Source organism: Primulina tabacum, unplaced genomic scaffold (assembly GCF_025594145.1).
Source record: "Primulina tabacum isolate GXHZ01 unplaced genomic scaffold, ASM2559414v2 Contig1308, whole genome shotgun sequence".
Taxonomy (NCBI): domain Eukaryota; kingdom Viridiplantae; phylum Streptophyta; class Magnoliopsida; order Lamiales; family Gesneriaceae; genus Primulina; species Primulina tabacum.
Window position 1 is genome coordinate 1 of NW_027460200.1, and position 19,788 is coordinate 19,788.

General features: G+C 44.9%; 20 non-coding genes and 4 pseudogenes across 20 annotated transcripts; all 24 read left to right on the top strand.

The window, feature by feature from the left end:
- The first annotated feature begins 556 nt into the window (after positions 1 to 556).
- LOC142536375 (5S ribosomal RNA) lies at positions 557 to 675 on the top strand. The gene has a single exon (XR_012818201.1). It is a non-coding gene; the product is annotated as a 5S ribosomal RNA (ribosomal RNA).
- Positions 676 to 1,355: 680 nt separating this feature from the next.
- LOC142536379 (5S ribosomal RNA) lies at positions 1,356 to 1,473 on the top strand. Its single transcript, XR_012818205.1, has one exon. It is a non-coding gene; the product is annotated as a 5S ribosomal RNA (ribosomal RNA).
- Positions 1,474 to 2,111: 638 nt separating this feature from the next.
- On the top strand, positions 2,112 to 2,230 carry LOC142536385 (5S ribosomal RNA). The gene has a single exon (XR_012818211.1). It is a non-coding gene; the product is annotated as a 5S ribosomal RNA (ribosomal RNA).
- A 679-nt stretch (positions 2,231 to 2,909) lies between these two features.
- On the top strand, positions 2,910 to 3,028 carry LOC142536395 (5S ribosomal RNA). Its single transcript, XR_012818217.1, has one exon. It is a non-coding gene; the product is annotated as a 5S ribosomal RNA (ribosomal RNA).
- A 670-nt stretch (positions 3,029 to 3,698) lies between these two features.
- LOC142536378 (5S ribosomal RNA) lies at positions 3,699 to 3,815 on the top strand. Its single transcript, XR_012818204.1, has one exon. It is a non-coding gene; the product is annotated as a 5S ribosomal RNA (ribosomal RNA).
- Positions 3,816 to 4,501: 686 nt separating this feature from the next.
- On the top strand, positions 4,502 to 4,618 carry LOC142536388 (5S ribosomal RNA). The gene has a single exon (XR_012818214.1). It is a non-coding gene; the product is annotated as a 5S ribosomal RNA (ribosomal RNA).
- Positions 4,619 to 5,294: 676 nt separating this feature from the next.
- LOC142536391 (5S ribosomal RNA) lies at positions 5,295 to 5,408 on the top strand. The gene has a single exon (XR_012818216.1). It is a non-coding gene; the product is annotated as a 5S ribosomal RNA (ribosomal RNA).
- A 676-nt stretch (positions 5,409 to 6,084) lies between these two features.
- On the top strand, positions 6,085 to 6,203 carry LOC142536374 (5S ribosomal RNA). The gene has a single exon (XR_012818200.1). It is a non-coding gene; the product is annotated as a 5S ribosomal RNA (ribosomal RNA).
- Positions 6,204 to 6,882: 679 nt separating this feature from the next.
- Positions 6,883 to 7,000, top strand: LOC142536380 (5S ribosomal RNA). Its single transcript, XR_012818206.1, has one exon. It is a non-coding gene; the product is annotated as a 5S ribosomal RNA (ribosomal RNA).
- Positions 7,001 to 7,892: 892 nt separating this feature from the next.
- On the top strand, positions 7,893 to 8,011 carry LOC142536384 (5S ribosomal RNA). Its single transcript, XR_012818210.1, has one exon. It is a non-coding gene; the product is annotated as a 5S ribosomal RNA (ribosomal RNA).
- Positions 8,012 to 8,675: 664 nt separating this feature from the next.
- On the top strand, positions 8,676 to 8,791 carry LOC142536394 (5S ribosomal RNA; annotated as a pseudogene).
- Positions 8,792 to 9,467: 676 nt separating this feature from the next.
- Positions 9,468 to 9,583, top strand: LOC142536390 (5S ribosomal RNA). The gene has a single exon (XR_012818215.1). It is a non-coding gene; the product is annotated as a 5S ribosomal RNA (ribosomal RNA).
- Positions 9,584 to 10,256: 673 nt separating this feature from the next.
- LOC142536376 (5S ribosomal RNA) lies at positions 10,257 to 10,375 on the top strand. The gene has a single exon (XR_012818202.1). It is a non-coding gene; the product is annotated as a 5S ribosomal RNA (ribosomal RNA).
- A 682-nt stretch (positions 10,376 to 11,057) lies between these two features.
- On the top strand, positions 11,058 to 11,176 carry LOC142536396 (5S ribosomal RNA). Its single transcript, XR_012818218.1, has one exon. It is a non-coding gene; the product is annotated as a 5S ribosomal RNA (ribosomal RNA).
- A 677-nt stretch (positions 11,177 to 11,853) lies between these two features.
- On the top strand, positions 11,854 to 11,972 carry LOC142536387 (5S ribosomal RNA). The gene has a single exon (XR_012818213.1). It is a non-coding gene; the product is annotated as a 5S ribosomal RNA (ribosomal RNA).
- Positions 11,973 to 13,005: 1,033 nt separating this feature from the next.
- On the top strand, positions 13,006 to 13,122 carry LOC142536382 (5S ribosomal RNA). Its single transcript, XR_012818208.1, has one exon. It is a non-coding gene; the product is annotated as a 5S ribosomal RNA (ribosomal RNA).
- Positions 13,123 to 13,793: 671 nt separating this feature from the next.
- LOC142536389 (5S ribosomal RNA) lies at positions 13,794 to 13,906 on the top strand (annotated as a pseudogene).
- Positions 13,907 to 14,588: 682 nt separating this feature from the next.
- LOC142536386 (5S ribosomal RNA) lies at positions 14,589 to 14,706 on the top strand. Its single transcript, XR_012818212.1, has one exon. It is a non-coding gene; the product is annotated as a 5S ribosomal RNA (ribosomal RNA).
- A 640-nt stretch (positions 14,707 to 15,346) lies between these two features.
- Positions 15,347 to 15,467, top strand: LOC142536393 (5S ribosomal RNA; annotated as a pseudogene).
- Positions 15,468 to 16,120: 653 nt separating this feature from the next.
- LOC142536377 (5S ribosomal RNA) lies at positions 16,121 to 16,238 on the top strand. Its single transcript, XR_012818203.1, has one exon. It is a non-coding gene; the product is annotated as a 5S ribosomal RNA (ribosomal RNA).
- A 679-nt stretch (positions 16,239 to 16,917) lies between these two features.
- On the top strand, positions 16,918 to 17,036 carry LOC142536397 (5S ribosomal RNA). Its single transcript, XR_012818219.1, has one exon. It is a non-coding gene; the product is annotated as a 5S ribosomal RNA (ribosomal RNA).
- A 640-nt stretch (positions 17,037 to 17,676) lies between these two features.
- LOC142536392 (5S ribosomal RNA) lies at positions 17,677 to 17,798 on the top strand (annotated as a pseudogene).
- Positions 17,799 to 18,479: 681 nt separating this feature from the next.
- On the top strand, positions 18,480 to 18,597 carry LOC142536381 (5S ribosomal RNA). The gene has a single exon (XR_012818207.1). It is a non-coding gene; the product is annotated as a 5S ribosomal RNA (ribosomal RNA).
- Positions 18,598 to 19,266: 669 nt separating this feature from the next.
- Positions 19,267 to 19,382, top strand: LOC142536383 (5S ribosomal RNA). Its single transcript, XR_012818209.1, has one exon. It is a non-coding gene; the product is annotated as a 5S ribosomal RNA (ribosomal RNA).
- Positions 19,383 to 19,788: the final 406 nt, after the last annotated feature.

Genomic DNA, 19,788 nt, shown 5'->3' on the forward strand with positions numbered 1-19,788 from the left:
ATTTGGACAAAATTGTAGGCTAATTTGATTGTAAACGGGCAAACGGACGAGACTCATTACTACGCAATGAGCTGACGAGATTTTAGCCGAATTCCTTCTCTAAGACCCTCTAATTTGCGATTTACCGCTTCTGTTAAGCTTTCGTTTCCTCGAGAAATCCGCTTAGGAAGTTCGAAATTCGATTCCGGTTCCATTTTATCGTATCCAGATAATATAGCTTTACATTCGTTATTTCCTTCTTCTTATTTTTTTTTATTTTCTGGGAACATTTATCGATTTTTGTTGTCGTGAGCCGGTTCTGTGCGGAAGGGTATGACGCAGATTACTCCAGACGGTTAACTCATTAAAAACAATTATTTCGACTGTTTTATCCATAATTTACGTAAACGGTCGCGACACGAGGTCTTCCCAGGGAGGTCACCCATCCTACCTCTGCCATCGCACCTGAACGCTTAACTTCATGGTTATGATTGGGCGAGCAGTGCCGCGTGTTGTCCATCGCCGCCCGCTCCACACGTACTCGAGGGATATAAGAATAAACATCCCACTCAATGTCGGGTGCGATCATACCAGCACTAATGCACCGGATCGCATCAGAACTCCGAAGTTAAGCGTGCTTGGGCGAGAGCAGTACTAGGATGGGTGACCCCCTGGGAAGTCCTCGTGTTGCACCCTTTTCGTGTTTTTCTATTTTGATTACTTGTTGACAGACGATTTTCGGCTCAAATCATCTGAATCTCGATCGGACCAGATAAGACATGTGAAATGAAAGTAGCTCGGGCACTGCCGGATTTGGACAAAATTGTAGGCTAATTTGATTGTAAACGGGCAAACGGACGAGACTCATTACTACGCAATGAGCTGACGAGATTTTAGCCGAATTCCTTCTCTAAGACCCTCTAATTTGCGATTTACCGCTTCTGTTAAGCTTTCGTTTCCTCGAGAAATCCGCTTAGGAAGTTCGAAATTCGATTCCGGTTCCATTTTATCGTATCCCAGGCATAATAATAGCTTTACATTCGTTATTTCCTTCTTCTTATTTTTTTTTCTATTTTCTGGGAACATTTATCGATTTTTGTTGTCGTGAGCCGGTTCTGTGCGGAAGGGTATGACGCAGATTACTCCGGAGACGGTTAACTCATTAAAAAAATTATTTCGACTGTTTTATCCATAATTTACGTAAACGGTCGCGACACGAGGTCTTCCCAGGGAGGTCACCCATCCTAGCTCTGCCATCGCGCCAGAACGCTTAACTTCATGGTTATGATTGGGCGAGAGCAGTGCCGCGTGTTGTCCATCGCCGCCCGCTCCACACGTACTCGAGGGATATAAGAATAAACATCCCACTCAATGTCGGGTGCGATCATACCAGCACTAATGCACCGGATCCCATCAGAACTCCGAAGTTAAGCGTGCTTGGGCGAGAGCAGTACTAGGATGGTGACCCCCTGGGAAGTCCTCGTGTTGCACCCTTTTTCGTGTTTTTCTATTTTTGATTACTTGTTGACAGACGATTTTCGGCTCAAATCATCGCTCGGGCACTGCCGGATTTGGACAAAATTGTAGGCTAATTTGATTGTAAACGGGCAAACGGACGAGACTCATTCCTACGCAATGAGCTGACGAGATTTTAGCCGAATTCCTTCTCTAAGACCCTCTAATTTGCGATTTACCGCTTCTGTTAAGCTTTCGTTTCCTCGAGAAATCCGCTTAGGAAGTTCGAAATTCGATTCCGGTTCCATTTTATCGTATCCCAGGCATAATAATAGCTTTACATTCGTTATTTCCTTCTTCTTATTTTTTTTTATTTTCTGGGAACATTTATCGATTTTTGCTGTCGTGAGCCGGTTCTGTGCGGAAGGGTATGACGCAGATTACTCCGGAGACGGTTAACTCATTAAAAAATTTATTTCGACTGTTTTATCCATAATTTACGTAAACGGTCGCGACACGAGGTCTTCCCAGGGAGGTCACCCATCCTAGCTCTGCCATCGCGCCAGAACGCTTAACTTCATGGTTATGATTGGGCGAGAGCAGTGCCGCGTGTTGTCCATCGCCGCCCGCTCCACACGTACTCGAGGGATATAAGAATAAACATCCCACTCAATGTCGGGTGCGATCATACCAGCACTAATGCACCGGATCCCATCAGAACTCCGAAGTTAAGCGTGCTTGGGCGAGAGCAGTACTAGGATGGGTGACCCCCTGGGAAGTCCTCGTGTTGCACCCTTTTCGTGTTTTTCTATTTTGATTACTTGTTGACAGACGATTTTCGGCTCAAATCATCTGAATCTCGATCGGGACCAGATAAGACATGTGAAATGAAAGTAGCTCGGGCACTGCCGGATTTGGACAAAATTGTAGGCTAATTTGATTGTAAACGGGCAAACGGACGAGACTCATTACTACGCAATGAGCTGACGAGATTTTAGCCGAATTCCTTCTCTAAGACCCTCTAATTTGCGATTTACCGCTTCTGTTAAGCTTTCGTTTCCTCGAGAAATCCGCTTAGGAAGTTCGAAATTCGATTCCGGTTCCATTTTATCGTATCCAGGCATAATAATAGCTTTACATTCGTTATTTCCTTCTTCTTATTTTTTTTTATTTTCTGGGAACATTTATCGATTTTTGTTGTCGTGAGCCGGTTCTGTGCGGAAGGGTATGACGCAGATTACTCCGGAGACGGTTAACTCATTAAAAACAATTATTTCGACTGTTTTATCCATAATTTACGTAAACGGTCGCGACACGAGGTCTTCCCAGGGAGGTCACCCATCCTAGCTCTGCCATCGCGCCAGAACGCTTAACTTCATGGTTATGATTGGGCGAGAGCAGTGCCGCGTGTTGTCCATCGCCGCCCGCTCCACACGTACTCGAGGGATATAAGAATAAACATCCCACTCAATGTCGGGTGCGATCATACCAGCACTAATGCACCGGATCCCATCAGAACTCCGAAGTTAAGCGTGCTTGGGCGAGAGCAGTACTAGGATGGGTGACCCCCTGGGAAGTCCTCGTGTTGCACCCTTTTCGTGTTTTTCTATTTTTGATTACTTGTTGACAGACGATTTTCGGCTCAAATCATCTGAATCTCGATCGGGACCAGATAAGACATGTGAAATGAAAGTAGCTCGGGCACTGCCGGATTTGGACAAAATTGTAGGCTAATTTGATTGTAAACGGGCAAACGGACGAGACTCATTACTACGCAATGAGCTGACGAGATTTTAGCCGAATTCCTTCTCTAAGACCCTCTAATTTGCGATTTACCGCTTCTGTTAAGCTTTCGTTTCCTCGAAATCCGCTTAGGAAGTTCGAAATTCGATTCCGGTTCCATTTTATCGTATCATAATAATAGCTTTACATTCGTTATTTCCTTCTTCTTATTTTTTTTATTTTCTGGGAACATTTATCGATTTTTGTTGTCGTGAGCCGGTTCTGTGCGGAAGGGTATGACGCAGATTACTCCGGAGACGGTTAACTCATTAAAACAATTATTTCGACTGTTTTATCCATAATTTACGTAAACGTCGCGACACGAGGTCTTCCCAGGGAGGTCACCCATCCTAGCTCTGCCATCGCGCCAGAACGCTTAACTTCATGGTTATGATTGGGCGAGAGCAGTGCCGCGTGTTGTCCATCGCCGCCCGCTCCACACGTACTCGAGGGATATAAGAATAAACATCCCACTCAATGTCGGGTGCGATCATACCAGCACTAATGCACCGGATCCCATCAGAACTCCGAAGTTAAGCGTGCTTGGGCGAGCAGTACTAGGATGGGTGACCCCCTGGGAAGTCCTCGTGTTGCACCCCTTTTCGTGTTTTTCTATTTTGATTACTTGTTGACGATTTTCGGCTCAATCATCTTCTCGATCTCAATCTCAATCGATCGGGACCAGATAAGACATGTGAAATGAAAGTAGCTCGGGCACTGCCGGATTTGGACAAAATTGTAGGCTAATTTGATTGTAAACGGGCAAACGGACGAGACTCATTACTACGCAATGAGCTGACGAGATTTTAGCCGAATTCCTTCTCTAAGACCCTCTAATTTGCGATTTACCGCTTCTGTTAAGCTTTCGTTTCCTCGAGAAATCCGCTTAGGAAGTTCGAAATTCGATTCCGGTTCCATTTTATCGTATCCCAATAATAATAGCTTTACATTCGTTATTTCCTTCTTCTTATTTTTTTTTCTATTTTCTGGGAACATTTATCGATTTTTGTTGTCGTGAGCCGGTTCTGTGCGGAAGGGTATGACGCAGATTACTCCGGAGACGGTTAACTCATTAAAAACAATTATTTCGACTGTTTTATCCATAATTTACGTAAACGGTCGCGACACGAGGTCTTCCCAGGGAGGTCACCCATCCTACTCTGCCATCGCGCCAGAACGCTTAACTTCATGGTTATGATTGGGCGAGAGCAGTGCCGCGTGTTGTCCATCGCCGCCCGCTCCACACGTACTCGAGGGATATAAGAATAAACATCCCACTCAATGTCGGTGCGATCATACCAGCACTAATGCACCGGATCCCATCAAACTCCGAAGTTAAGCGTGCTTGGGCGAAGCAGTACTAGGATGGGTGACCCCCTGGGAAGTCCTCGTGTTGCACCCTTTTCGTGTTTTTCTATTTTTGATTACTTGTTGGACGATTTTCGGCTCAAATCATCTGAATCTCGATCGGGACCAGATAAGACATGTGAAATGAAAGTAGCTCGGGCACTGCCGGATTTGGACAAAATTGTAGGCTAATTTGATTGTAAACGGGCAAACGGACGAGACTCATTACTACGCAATGAGCTGACGAGATTTTAGCCGAATTCCTTCTCTAAGACCCTCTAATTTGCGATTTACCGCTTCTGTTAAGCTTTCGTTTCCTCGAGAAATCCGCTTAGGAAGTTCGAAATTCGATTCCGGTTCCATTTTATCGTATCCCCGGCATAATAATAGCTTTACATTCGTTATTTCCTTCTTCTTATTTTTTTTCTATTTTCTGGGAACATTTATCGATTTTTGTTGTCGTGAGCCGGTTCTGTGCGGAATGGTATGACGCAGATTACTCCGGAGACGGTTAACTCATTAAAAACAATTATTTCGACTGTTTTATCCATAATTTACGTAAACGGTCGCGACACGAGGTCTTCCCAGGGAGGTCACCCATCCTACTCTGCCATCGCGCCAGAACGCTTAACTTCATGGTTATGATTGGGCAGAGCAGTGCCGCGTGTTGTCCATCGCCGCCCGCTCCACACGTACTCGAGGGATATAAGAATAAACATCCCACTCAATGTCGGTGCGATCATACCAGCACTAATGCACCGGATCCCATCAGAACTCCGAAGTTAAGCGTGGGCGAGAGCAGTACTAGGATGGGTGACCCCTGGGAAGTCCTCGTGTTGCACCCTTTTCGTGTTTTTCTATTTTTGATTACTTGTTGACAGACGATTTTCGGCTCAAATCATCTGAATCTCGATCGGGACCAGATAAGACATGTGAAATGAAAGTAGCTCGGGCACTGCCGGATTTGGACAAAATTGTAGGCTAATTTGATTGTAAACGGGCAAACGGACGAGACTCATTACTACGCAATGAGCTGACGAGATTTTAGCCGAATTCCTTCTCTAAGACCCTCTAATTTGCGATTTACCGCTTCTGTTAAGCTTTCGTTTCCTCGAGAAATCCGCTTAGGAAGTTCGAAATTCGATTCCGGTTCCATTTTATCGTATCCCAGATAATAATAGCTTTACATTCGTTATTTCCTTCTTCTTATTTTTTTTTTTTTTTGGGAACATTTATCGATTTTTGTTGTTGTGAGCCGGTTCTGTGCGGAAGGGTATGACGCAGATTACTCCAGACGGTTAACTCATTAAAAACAATTATTTCGACTGTTTTATCCATAATTTACGTAAACGGTCGCGACACGAGGTCTTCCCAGGGAGGTCACCCATCCTACCTCTGCCATCGCGCCAGAACGCTTAACTTCATGGTTATGATTGGGCGAGAGCAGTGCCGCGTGTTGTCCATCGCCGCCCGCTCCACACGTACTCGAGAGATATAAGAATAAACATCCCACTCAATGTCGGGTGCGATCATACCAGCACTAATGCACCGGATCCCATCAGAACTCCGAAGTTAAGCGTGCTTGGGCGAGAGCAGTACTAGGATGGGTGACCCCCTGGGAAGTCCTCGTGTTGCACCCCTTTTCGTGTTTTTCTATTTTGATTACTTGTTGACAGACGATTTTCGGCTCAAATCATCTGAATCTCGATCGGACCAGATAAGACATGTGAAATGAAAGTAGCTCGGGCACTGCCGGATTTGGACAAAATTGTAGGCTAATTTGATTGTAAACGGGCAAACGGACGAGACTCATTACTACGCAATGAGCTGACGAGATTTTAGCCGAATTCCTTCTCTAAGACCCTCTAATTTGCGATTTACCGCTTCTGTTAAGCTTTCGTTTCCTCGAGAAATCCGCTTAGGAAGTTCGAAATTCGATTCCGGTTCCATTTTATCGTATCCCAGGCATAATAATAGCTTTACATTCGTTATTTCCTTCTTCTTATTTTTTTCTATTTTCTGGGAACATTTATCGATTTTTGTTGTCGTGAGCCGGTTCTGTGCGGAAGGGTATGACGCAGATTACTCCGGAGACGGTTAACTCATTAAAAAAATTATTTCGACTGTTTTATCCATAATTTACGTAAACGGTCGCGACACGAGGTCTTCCCAGGGAGGTCACCCATCCTAGCTATGCCATCGCGCCAGAACGCTTAACTTCATGGTTATGATTGGGCGAGAGCAGTGCCGCGTGTTGTCCATCGCCGCCCGCTCCACACGTACTCGAGGGATATAAGAATAAACATCCCACTCAATGTCGGGTGCGATCATACCAGCACTAATGCACCGGATCCCATCAGAACTCCGAAGTTAAGCGTGCTTGGGCGAAGCAGTACTAGGATGGGTGACCCCCTGGGAAGTCCTCGTGTTGCACCCTTTTTGTGTTTTTCTATTTTTGATTACTTGTTGACAGACGATTTTCGGCTCAAATCATCTGAATCTCGATCGGGACCAGATAAGACATGTGAAATGAAAGTAGCTCGGCACTGCCGGATTTGGACAAAATTGTAGGCTAATTTGATTGTAAACGGGCAAACGGACGACTCATTACTACGCAATGAGCTGACGAGATTTTAGCCGAATTCCTTCTCTAAGACCCTCTAATTTGCGATTTACCGCTTCTGTTAAGCTTTCGTTTCCTCGAGAAATCCGCTTAGGAAGTTCGAAATTCGATTCCGGTTCCATTTTATCGTATCCCAGATAATAATAGCTTTACATTCGTTATTTCCTTCTTCTTATTTTTTTTTTCTATTTTCTGGGAACATTTATCGATTTTTGTTGTCGTGAGCCGGTTCTGTGCGGAAGGGTATGACGCAGATTACTCCGGAGACGGTTAACTCATTAAAACAATTATTTCGACTGTTTTATCCATTTACGTAAACGGTCGCGACACGAGGTCTTCCCAGGGAGGTCACCCATCCTACCTCTGCCATCGCGCCCGAACGCTTAACTTCATGGTTATGATTGGGCGAGAGCAGTGCCGCGTGTTGTCCATCGCCGCCCGCTCCAACGTACTCGAGGGATATAAGAATAAACATCCCACTCAATGTCGGGTGCGATCATACCAGCACTAATGGACCGGATCCCATCAGAGTAAACGGTCGCGACACGAGGTCTTCCCAGGGAGGTCACCCATCCTAGCTCTGCCATCGCGCCAGAACGCTTAACTTCATGGTTATGATTGGGCGAGAGCAGTGCCGCGTGTTGTCCATCGCCGCCCGCTCCACACGTACACGAGGGATATAAGAATAAACATCCCACTCAATGTCGGGTGCGATCATACCAGCACTAATGCACGGATCCCATCAGAACTCCGAAGTTAAGCGTGCTTGGGCGAAAGTGCAGTACTAGGATGGGTGACCCCCTGGGAAGTCTCGTGTTGCACCCTTTTCGTGTTTTTCTATTTTTGATTACTTGTTGACAGACGATTTTCGGCTCAAATCATCTGAATCTCGATCGGGACCAGATAAACATGTGAAATGAAAGTAGCTCGGGCACTGCCGGATTTGGACAAAATTGTAGGCTAATTTGATTGTAAACGGCAAACGGACGAGACTCATTACTACGCAATGAGCTGACGAGATTTTAGCCGAATTCCTCTCTAAGACCTCTAATTTGCGATTTACCGCTTCTGTTAAGCTTTCGTTTCCTCGAAAATCCGCTTAGGAAGTTTGAAATTCGATTCCGGTTCCATTTTATCGTATCCCAAACATAATAGCTTTACATTTGTTATTTCCTTCTTCTTATTTTTTTTTCTATTTTCTGGGAACATTTATCGATTTTTGTTGTCGTGAGCCGGTTCTGTGCGGAAGGGTATGACGCAGATTACTCCGGAGACGGTTAACTCATTAAAAAATTATTTCGACTATTTTATCCATAATTTAAGTAAACGGTCGCGACACGAGGTCTTCCCAGGGGGTCACCCATCCTAGCTCTGCCATCGCGCCAGAACGCTTAACTTCATGGTTATGATTGGGCGAGAGTGCCGCGTGTTGTCCATCGCCGCCCTCCACGTACTCGAGGGATATAAGAATAAACATCCCACTCAATGTCGGTGCGATCATACCAGCACTAATGACCGGATCCCATCAGAACTCGAAGTTAAGCGTGCTTGGGCGAGAGGATACTAGGATGGGTGACCCCCTGGGAAGTCCTCGTGTTACCCTTTTTCGTGTTTTTCTATTTTGATTACTTGTTGACAGACGAGTTTTCGGCTCAAATCATCTGAATCTCGATCGGGACCAGATAAGACATGTGAAATGAAAGTAGCTCGGGCACTGCCGGATTTGGACAAAATTGTAGGCTAATTTGATTGTAAACGGGCAAACGGACGAGACTCATTACTACGCAATGAGCTGACGAGATTTTAGCCGAATTTCTTCTCTAAGACCCTCTAATTTGCGATTTACCGCTTCTGTTAAGCTTTCGTTTCCTCGAGAAATCCGCTTAGGAAGTTCGAAATTCGATTCCGGTTCCATTTTATCGTATCCCAGGCATAATAATAGCTTTACATTCGTTTTTCCTTCTTCTTATTTTTTTTTATTTTCTGGGAACATTTATCGATTTTTGTTGTCGTGAGCCGGTTCTGTGCGGAAGGGTATGACGCAGATTACTCCGGAGACGGTTAACTCATTAAAAACAATTATTTCGACTGTTTTATCCATAATTTACGTAAACGGTCGCGACACGAGGTCTTCCCAGGGAGGTCACCCATCCTACTCTGCCATCGCGCCAGAACGCTTAACTTCATGGTTATGATTGGGCGAGAGCAGTGCCGCTGTTGTCCATCGCCGCCCGCTCCACACGTACTCGAGGGATATAAGAAAAACATCCCACTCAATGTCGGGTGCGATCATACCAGCACTAATCACCGGATCCCTCAGAACTCCGAAGTTAAGCGTGCTTGGGCGAGAGCAGTACTAGGATGGGTGACCCCTGGGAAGTCCTCGTGTTGCACCTTTTCGTGTTTTTCTATTTTGATTACTTGTTGACAGACGATTTTCGGCTCAAATCATCTGAATCTCGATCGGGACCAGATAAGACATGTGAAATGAAAGTAGCTCGGGCACTGCCGGATTTGGACAAAATTGTAGGCTAATTTGATTGTAAACGGGCAAACGGACGAGACTCATTACTACGCAATGAGCTGACGAGATTTTAGCCGAATTCCTTCTCTAAGACCCTCTAATTTGCGATTTACCGCTTCTGTTAAGCTTTCGTTTCCTCGAAAATCCGCTTAGGAAGTTCGAAATTCGATTCCGGTTCCATTTTATCGTATCCAGATAATAATAGCTTTACATTCGTTATTTCCTTCTTCTTATTTTTTTTTATTTTCTGGGAACATTTATCGATTTTTGTTGTCGTGAGCCGGTTCTGTGCGGAAGGGTATGACGCAGATTACTCCGGAGACGGTTAACTCATTAAAAACAATTATTTCGACTGTTTTATCCATAATTTACGTAAACGGTCGCGACACGAGGTCTTCCCAGGGAGGTCACCCATCCTAGCTCTGCCATCGCGCCAGAACGCTTAACTTCATGGTTATGATTGGGCGAGAGCAGTGCCGCGTGTTGTCCATCGCCGCCCGCTCCACACGTACTCGAGGGATATAAGAATAACATCCCACTCAATGTCGGTGCGATCATACCAGCACTAATGCACCGGATCCCATCAGAACTCCGAAGTTAAGCGTGCTTGGGCGAGAGCAGTACTAGGATGGGTGACCCCCTGGGAAGTCCTCGTGTTGCACCCTTTTCGTGTTTTTCTATTTTTGATTACTTGTTGACAGACGATTTTCGGCTCAAATCATCTGAATCTCGATCGGGACCAGATAGACATGTGAAATGAAAGTAGCTCGGGCACTGCCGGATTTGGACAAAATTGTAGGCTAATTTGATTGTAAACGGGCAAACGGACGAGACTCATTACTACGCAATGAGCTGACGAGATTTTAGCCGAATTCCTTCTCTAAGACCCTCTAATTTGCGATTTACCGCTTCTGTTAAGCTTTCGTTTCCTCGAGAAATCCGCTTAGGAAGTTCGAAATTCGATTCCGGTTCCATTTTATCGTATCCCAGGCATAATAATAGCTTTACATTCGTTATTTCCTTCTTCTTATTTTTTTTTCTATTTTCTGGGAACATTTATCGATTTTTGTTGTCGTGAGCCGGTTCTGTGCGGAAGGGTATGACGCAGATTACTCCGGAGACGGTTAACTCATTAAAAACAATTATTTCGACTGTTTTATCCATAATTTACGTAAACGGTCGCGACACGAGGTCTTCCCAGGGAGGTCACCCATCCTAGCTCTGCCATCGCGCCAGAACGCTTAACTTCATGGTTATGATTGGGCGAGAGCAGTGCCGCGTGTTGTCCATCGCCGCCCGCTCCACACGTACTCGAGGGATATAAGAATAAACATCCCACTCAATGTCGGGTGCGATCATACCAGCACTAATGCACCGGATCCCATCAGAACTCCGAAGTTAAGCGTGCTTGGGCGAGAGCAGTACTAGGATGGGTGACCCCCTGGGAAGTCCTCGTGTTGCACCCTTTTCGTGTTTTTCTATTTTTGATTACTTGTTGACAGACGATTTTCGGCTCAAATCATCTGAATCTCGATCGGGACCAGATAAGACATGTGAAATGAAAGTAGCTCGGGCACTGCCGGATTTGGACAAAATTGTAGGCTAATTTGATTGTAAACGGCAAACGGACGAGACTCATTACTACGCAATGAGCTGACGAGATTTTAGCCGAATTCCTTCTCTAAGACCCTCTAATTTGCGATTTACCGCTTCTGTTAAGCTTTCGTTTCCTCGAGAAATCCGCTTAGGAAGTTCGAAATTCGATTCCGGTTCCATTTTATCGTATCCCAGGCATAATAATAGCTTTACATTCGTTATTTTCTTCTTCTTATTTTTTTTCTATTTTCTGGGAACATTTATCGATTTTTGTTGTCGTGAGCCGGTTCTGTGCGGAAGGGTATGACGCAGATTACTCCGGAGACGGAACTCATTAAAACAATTATTTCGACTGTTTTATCCATAATTTACGTAAACGGTCGCGACACGAGGTCTTCCCAGGGAGGTCACCCATCCTAGCTCTGCCATCGCGCCAGAACGCTTAACTTCATGGTTATGATTGGGCGAGAGCAGTGCCGCGTGTTGTCCATCGCCGCCCGCTCCACACGTACTCGAGGGATATAAGAATAAACATCCCACTCAATGTCGGTGCGATCATACCAGCACTAATGCACCGGATCCCATCAGAACTCCGAAGTTAAGCGTGCTTGGGCGAAGCGCAGTACTAGGATGGTGACCCCCTGGGAAGTCCTCGTGTTGCACCCTTTTCGTGTTTTTCTATTTTTGATTACTTGTTGACAGACGATTTTCGCTCAAATCATCTGAATCTCGATCGGGACAGATAAGACATGTGAAATGTAGCTCGGGCACTGCCGATTTGGACAAAATTGTAGGCTAATTTTTGTAAACGGGCAAACGGACGAGACTCATTACTCGCAAAGCTGACGAGATTTTAGCCGAATTCCTTCTCTAAGACCCTCTAATTTGCGATTTACACTTCTGTTAATGTTTCGTTTCCTCTCAAAAATCCGTTAGGAAGTTCGAATTCGATTTCCGGTTCCATTTTATATCGTATCCCATGAATAATAATAGCTTTACATTCATAGAAGTTCCTCTGTTGCACCCTTTTCGTGTTTTTCTATTTTTGATTACTTGTTGACAGACGATTTTCGGCTCAAATCATCTGAATCTCGATCGGGACCAGATAAGACATGTGAAATGAAAGTAGCTCGGGCACTACCGGATTTGGACAAAATTGTAGGCTAATTTGATTGTAAACGGGCAAACGGACGAGACTCATTACTACGCAATGAGCTGACGAGATTTTATCCGAATTCTTCTCTAAGACCCTCTAATTTGCGATTTACCGCTTCTGTTAAGCTTCCGTTTCCTCGAGAAATCCTCTTAGGAAGTTCTAAATTCGATTTCGGTTCCATTTTATCGTATCCTAGGCATAATAACAGCTTTACATTCTTTATTTCCTTCTTCTTTTTTCTATTTTCTGGGAACATTTATCGATTTTTGTTGTCGTGAGCCGGTTTGGCGGAAGGGTATGACGCAGATTACTCGGAGACGGTGAACTCATTAAAAACATTATTTCGACTGTTTTATCCATAATTTACGTAAACGGTCGCGACACGAGGTCTTCCCAGGGAGGTCACCCATCCTAGCTCTGCCATCGCGCCAGAACGCTTAACTTCATGGTTATGATTGGGCGAGAGCAGTGCCGCGTGTTGTCCATCGCCGCCCGCTCCACACGTACACGAGGGATATAAGAATAAACATCCCACTCAATGTCGGGTGCGATCATACCAGCACTAATGCACCGGATCCATCAGAACTCCGAAGTTAAGCGTGCTTGGGCGAGTGCAGTACTAGGATGGGTGACCCCTGGGAAGTTCTCGTGTTGCACCCCTTTTCGTGTTTTTCTATTTTTGATTACTTGTTGACAGACGATTTTCGGCTCAAATCATCTGAATCTCGATCGGGACCAGATAAACATGTGAAATGAAAGTAGCTCGGGCACTGCCGGATTTGGACAAAATTGTAGGCTAATTTGATTGTAAACGGGCAAACGGACGAGACTCATTACTACGCAATGATGACGAGATTTTAGCCGAATTCCTTCTCTAAGACCCTCTAATTTGCGATTTACGCTTCTGTTAAGCTTTCGTTTCCTCGAGAAATCCGCTTAGGAAGTTCGAAATTCGATTCGGTTCCATTTTATCGTATCCAGCATAATAATAGCTTTACATTCGTTATTTCCTTCTTCTTATTTTTTTTCTATTTTCTGGGAACATTTATCGATTTTTGTTGTCGTGAGCCGGTTCTGTGCGGAAGGGTATGACGCAGATTACTCCGGAGACGGTAACTCATTAAAAACAATTATTTCGACTTTATCCATAATTTACGTAAACGGTCGCGACACGAGGTCTTCCCAGGGAGGTCACCCATCTAGCTCTGCCATCGCGCCAGAACGCTTAACTTCATGGTTATGATTGGGCGAGAGCAGTGCCGCGTGTTGTCCATCGCCGCCCGCTCCACACGTACTCGAGGGATATAAGAATAAACATCCCACTCAATGTCGGGTGCGATCATACCAGCACTAATGCACCGGATCCCATCAGAACTCCGAAGTTAAGCGTGCTTGGGCGAGAACTAGGATGGGTGACCCCTGGGAAGTCCTCGTGTTGCACCCCTTTTCGTGTTTTTCTATTTTTGATTACTTGTTGACAGACGAGTTTCGGCTCAAATCATCTGAATCTCGATCGGGACCAGATAAGACATGTGAAATGAAAGTAGCTCGGGCACTGCCGGATTTGGACAAAATTGTAGGCTAATTTGATTGTAAACGGGCAAACGGACGAGACTCATTACTACGCAATGAGCTGACGAGATTTTAGCCGAATTCCTTCTCTAAGACCCTCTAATTTGCGATTTACCGCTTCTGTTAAGCTTTCGTTTCCTCGAGAAATCCGCTTAGGAAGTTCGAAATTCGATTCCGGTTCCATTTTATCGTATCCCAGGCATAATAATAGCTTTACATTCGTTATTTCCTTCTTCTTATTTTTTTTTCTATTTTCTGGGAACATTTATCGATTTTTGTTGTCGTGAGCCGGTTCTGTGCGGAAGGGTATGACGCAGATTACTCCGGAGACGGTTAACTCATTAAAAACAATTATTTCGACTGTTTTATCCATAATTTACGTAAACGGTCGCGACACGAGGTCTTCCAGGGAGGTCACCCATCCTAGCTCTGCCATCGCGCCAGAACGCTTAACTTCATGGTTATGATTGGGCGCGAGCAGTGCCGCGTGTTGTCCATCGCCGCCCGCTCCACAGTACTCGAGGGATATAAGAATAAACATCCCACTCAATGTCGGGTGCGATCATACCAGCACTAATGCACCCGATTCCATCAGAACTCTGAAGTTAAGCGTGCTTGGGGAGAGCAGTACTAGGATGGGTGACCCCCTGGGAAGTCCTCGTGTTGCACCCTTTTCGTGTTTTTCTATTTTGATTACTTGTTGACAGACGATTTTCGGCTCAAATCATCTGAATCTCGATCGGGACCAGATAAGACATGTGAAATGAAAGTAGATTGGGCACTGCCGGATTTGGACAAAATTGTAGGCTAATTTGATTGTAAAAGGGCAAACGGACGAGACTCATTACTACGCAATAAGCTGACGAGATTTTAGCCGAATTCCTTCTCTAAGACCCTCTAATTTGCGATTTACCGCTTCTGTTAAGCTTTCGTTTCCTCGGGAAATCCGCTTAGGAAGTTTGAAATTCGATTCCGGTTCCATTTTATCGTATCCCAGGCATAATAATAGCTTTACATTCGTTATTTCCTTCTTCTTATTTTTTTTCTATTTTCTGGGAACATTTATCGATTTTTGTTGTCGTGAGCCGGTCAACTCATTAAAAAAAATTATTTCAACTGTTTTATCCATAATTTACGTAAACGGTCGCGACACGAGGTCTTCCCAGGGAGGTCACCCATCCTACCTCTGCCATCGAGCCAGAACGCTTAACTTCATGGTTATGATTGGGCGAGAGCAGTGCCGCGTGTTGTCCATCGCCGCCCGCTCCACACGTACTCGAGGGATATAAGAATAAACATCCCACTCAATGTCGGGTGCGATCATACCAGCACTAATGCACCGGATCCCATCAGAACTCCGAAGTTAAGCGTGCTTGGCGAGAGCGAGAGCAGTACTAGGATGGTGACCCCTGGAAGTCCTCGTGTTGCATTTCTGTACTTTTGACAGACGATTTTCGGCTCAAATCATCTGAATCTCGATCGGGACCAGATAAGACATGTGAAATGAAAGATAGTCGGGCACTGCCGGATTTGGACAAAATTGTAGGCTAATTTGATTGTAAACGGGCAAACGGACGAGACTCATTACTACGCAATGAGCTGACGAGATTTTAGCCGAATTCCTTCTCTAAGACCCTCTAATTTGCGATTTACCGCTTTGTTAAGCTTTCGTTTCCTCGAGAAATCCGCTTAGGAAGTTCGAAATTCGATTCCGGTTCCATTTTATCGTATCCAGGCATAATAATAGCTTTACATTCGTTATTTCCTTCTTCTTATTTTTTTTCTATTTTCTGGGAACATTTATCGATTTTTGTTGTCGTGAGCCGGTTCTGTGCGGAAGGGTATGACGCAGATTACTCCGGAGACGGTTAACTCATTAAAAACAATTATTTCGACTGTTTTATCCATAATTTACGTAAACGGTCGCGACACGAGGTCTTCAGGGAGGTCACCCATCCTAGCTCTGCCATCGCGCCAGAACGCTTAACTTCATGGTTATGATTGGGCGAGTGCCGCGCGTGTTGTCCATCGCCGCCCGCTCCACACGTACTCGAGGGATATAAGAATAAACATCCCACTCAATGTCGGGTGCGATCATACCAGCACTAATGCACCGGATCCCATCAGAACTCCGAAGTTAAGCGTGCTTGGGCGAGAGCAGTACTAGGATGGGTGACCCCTGGGAAGTCCTCGTGTTGCACCCTTTTCGTGTTTTTCTATTTTGATTACTTGTTGACAGACGATTTTCGGCTCAAATCATCTGAATCTCGATCGGGACCAGATAAGACATGTGAAATGAAAGTAGCTCGGGCACTGCCGGATTTGGACAAAATTGTAGGCTAATTTGATTGTAAACGGGCAAACGGACGAGACTCATTACTACGCAATGAGCTGACGAGATTTTAGCCGAATTCCTTCTCTAAGACCCTCTAATTTGCGATTTACCGCTTCTGTTAAGCTTTCGTTTCCTCGAGAAATCCGCTTAGGAAGTTCGAAATTCGATTCCGGTTCCATTTTATCGTATCCCAGGCATAATAATAGCTTTACATTCGTTATTTCCTTCTTCTTTTTTTTTCTATTTTCTGGGAACATTTATCGATTTTTGTTGTCGTGAGCCGGTTCTGTGCGGAAGGGTATGACGCAGATTACTCCGGAGACGGTTAACTCATTAAAAACAATTATTTCGACTGTTTTATCCATAATTTACGTAAACGGTCGCGACACGAGGTCTTCCCATGGAGGTCACCCATCCTAGCTCTGCCATCGCGCCAGAACGCTTAACTTCATGGTTATGATTGGGCGAGAGCAGTGCCGCGTGTTGTCCATCGCCGCCCGCTCCACACGTACTCGAGGGATATAAGAATAAACATCCCACTCAATGTCGGGTGCGATCATACCAGCACTAATGCACCGGATCCCATCAGAACTCCGAAGTTAAGCGTGCTTGGGCGAGAGCAGTACTAGGATGGGTGACCCCCTGGGAAGTCCTCGTGTTGCACCCTTTTCGTGTTTTTCTATTTTTGATTACTTGTTGACAGACGATTTTCGGCTCAAATCATCTGAATCTCGATCGGGACCAGATAAGACATGTGAAATGAAAGTAGCTCGGGCACTGCCGGATTTGGACAAAATTGTAGGCTAATTTGATTGTAAACGGGCAAACGGACGAGACTCATTACTACGCAATGAGCTGACGAGATTTTAGCCGAATTCCTTCTCTAAGACCCTCTAATTTGCGATTTACCGCTTCTGTTAAGCTTTCGTTTCCTCGAGAAATCCGCTTAGGAAGTTCGAAATTCGATTCCGGTTCCATTTTATCGTATCCCAGCATAATAATAGCTTTACATTCGTTATTTCCTTCTTCTTATTTTTTTCTATTTTCTGGGAACATTTATCGATTTTTGTTGTCGTGAGCCGGTTCTGTGCGGAAGGGTATGACGCAGATTACTCCGGAGACGGTTAACTCATTAAAAACAATTATTTCGACTGTTTTATCCATAATTTACGTAAACGGTCGCGACACGAGGTCTTCCCAGGGAGGTCACCCATCCAAGCTCTGCCATCGCGCCAGAACGCTTAACTTCATGGTTACCGCTCCACACGTACTCGAGGGATATAAGAATAAACATCCCACTCAATGTCGGTTGCGATCATACCAGCACTAATGCACATGATCCCATCAGAATTCCGAAATCAAGCGTGCTTGGGAGAGAGCAGCAGTACTAGGATGGGTGACCTCCTGGGAAGTCCTCTTGTTGCACCCTTTTTTGTGTTTTTCTATTTTTGATTACTTGTTGACAGACGATTTTCGGCTCAAATCATCTGAATCTCGATCGGGACCAGATAAGACATGTGAAATGAAAGTAGCTCGGGCACTGCCGGATTTGGACAAAATTGTAGGCTAATTTGATTGTAAACGGGCAAACGGACGAGACTCATTACTACGCAATGAGCTGACGAGATTTTAGCCGAATTCCTTCTCTAAGACCCTCTAATTTGCGATTTACCGCTTCTGTTAAGCTTTCGTTTCCTCGAGAAATCCGCTTAGGAAGTTCGAAATTCGATTCCGGTTCCATTTTATCGTATCCCAGGCATAATAATAGCTTTATATTCGTTATTTTCCTTCTTCTTATTTTTTTTTCTATTTTCTGGGAACATTTATCGATTTTTGTTGTCGTGAGCCGGTTCTGTGCGGAAGGGTATGACGCAGATTACTCCGGAGACGGTTAACTCATTAAAAAAATTATTTCGACTGTTTTATCCATAATTTACGTAAACGGTCGCGACACGAGGTCTTCCCATGGAGGTCACCCATCCTAGCTCTGCCATCGCCAGAACGCTTAACTTCATGGTTATGATTAGGCGAGAGCAGTGCCGCGTGTTGTCCATCGCCGCCCGCTCCACACGTACTCGAGGGATATAAGAATAAACATCCCACTCAATGTCGGTGCGATCATACCAGCACTAATGCACCGGATCCCATCAGAACTCCGAAGTTAAGCGTGCTTGGGCGAGCGAGTACTAGGATGGGTGACCCCCTGGGAAGTCCTCGTGTTGCACCCTTTTCGTGTTTTTCTATTTTTGATTACTTGTTGACAGACGATTTCGGCTCAAATCATCTGAATCTCGATCGGGACCAGATAAGACATGTGAAATGAAAGTAGCTCGGGCACTGCCGGATTTGGACAAAATTGTAGGCTAATTTGATTGTAAACGGGCAAACGGACGAGACATACTTACGCAATGAGCTGACGAGATTTTAGCCGAATTCCTTCTCTAAGACCCTCTAATTTGCGATTTACCGCTTCTGTTAAGCGTTTCCTCGAAAATCCGCTTAGGAAGTTCGAAATTCGATTCCGGTTCCATTTTATCGTATCCAGGCATAATAATAGCTTTACATTCGTTATTTCCTTCTTTTTTTTTTTTTCTATTTCTGGGAACATTTATCGATTTTTGTTGTCGTGAGCCGGTTCTGTGCGGAAGGGTATGACGCAGATTACTCCGGAGACGGTTAACTCATTAAAAACAATTATTTCGACTGTTTTATCCATAATTTACGTAAACGGTCGCGACACGAGGTCTTCCCAGGAGGTCACCCATCCTAGCTCTGCCATCGCGCCAGAACGCTTAACTTCATGGTTATGATTGGGCGAGAGCAGTGCCGCGTGTTGTCCATCGCCGCCCGCTCCACACGTACTCGAGGGATAAAGAATAAACATCCCACTCAATGTCGGGTGCGATCATACCAGCACTAATGCACCGGATCCCATCAGAACTCCGAAGTTAAGCGTGCGGGCGAGAGCAGTACTAGGATGGGTGACCCCCTGGGAAGTCCTCGTGTGCACCCCTTTTTCGTGTTTTCTATTTTTGATTACTTGTTGACAGACGATTTTCGGCTCAAATCATCTGAATCTCGATCGGGACCAGATAAGACATGTGAAATGAAAGTAGCTCGGCACTGCCGGATTTGGACAAAATTGTAGGCTAATTTGATTGTAAACGGCAAACGGACGAGACTCATTACTACGCAATGAGCTGACGAGATTTTAGCCGAATTCCTTCTCTAAGACCCTCTAATTTGCGATTTACCGCTTCTGTTAAGCTTTCGTTTCCTCGAGAAATCCGCTTAGGAAGTTCGAAATTCGATTTGGTTCCATTTTATCGTATCCCAGAATAATAATAGCTTTACATTCGTTATTTCCTTCTTCTTATTTTTTTTTTTATTTTCTGGGAACATTTATCGATTTTTGTTGT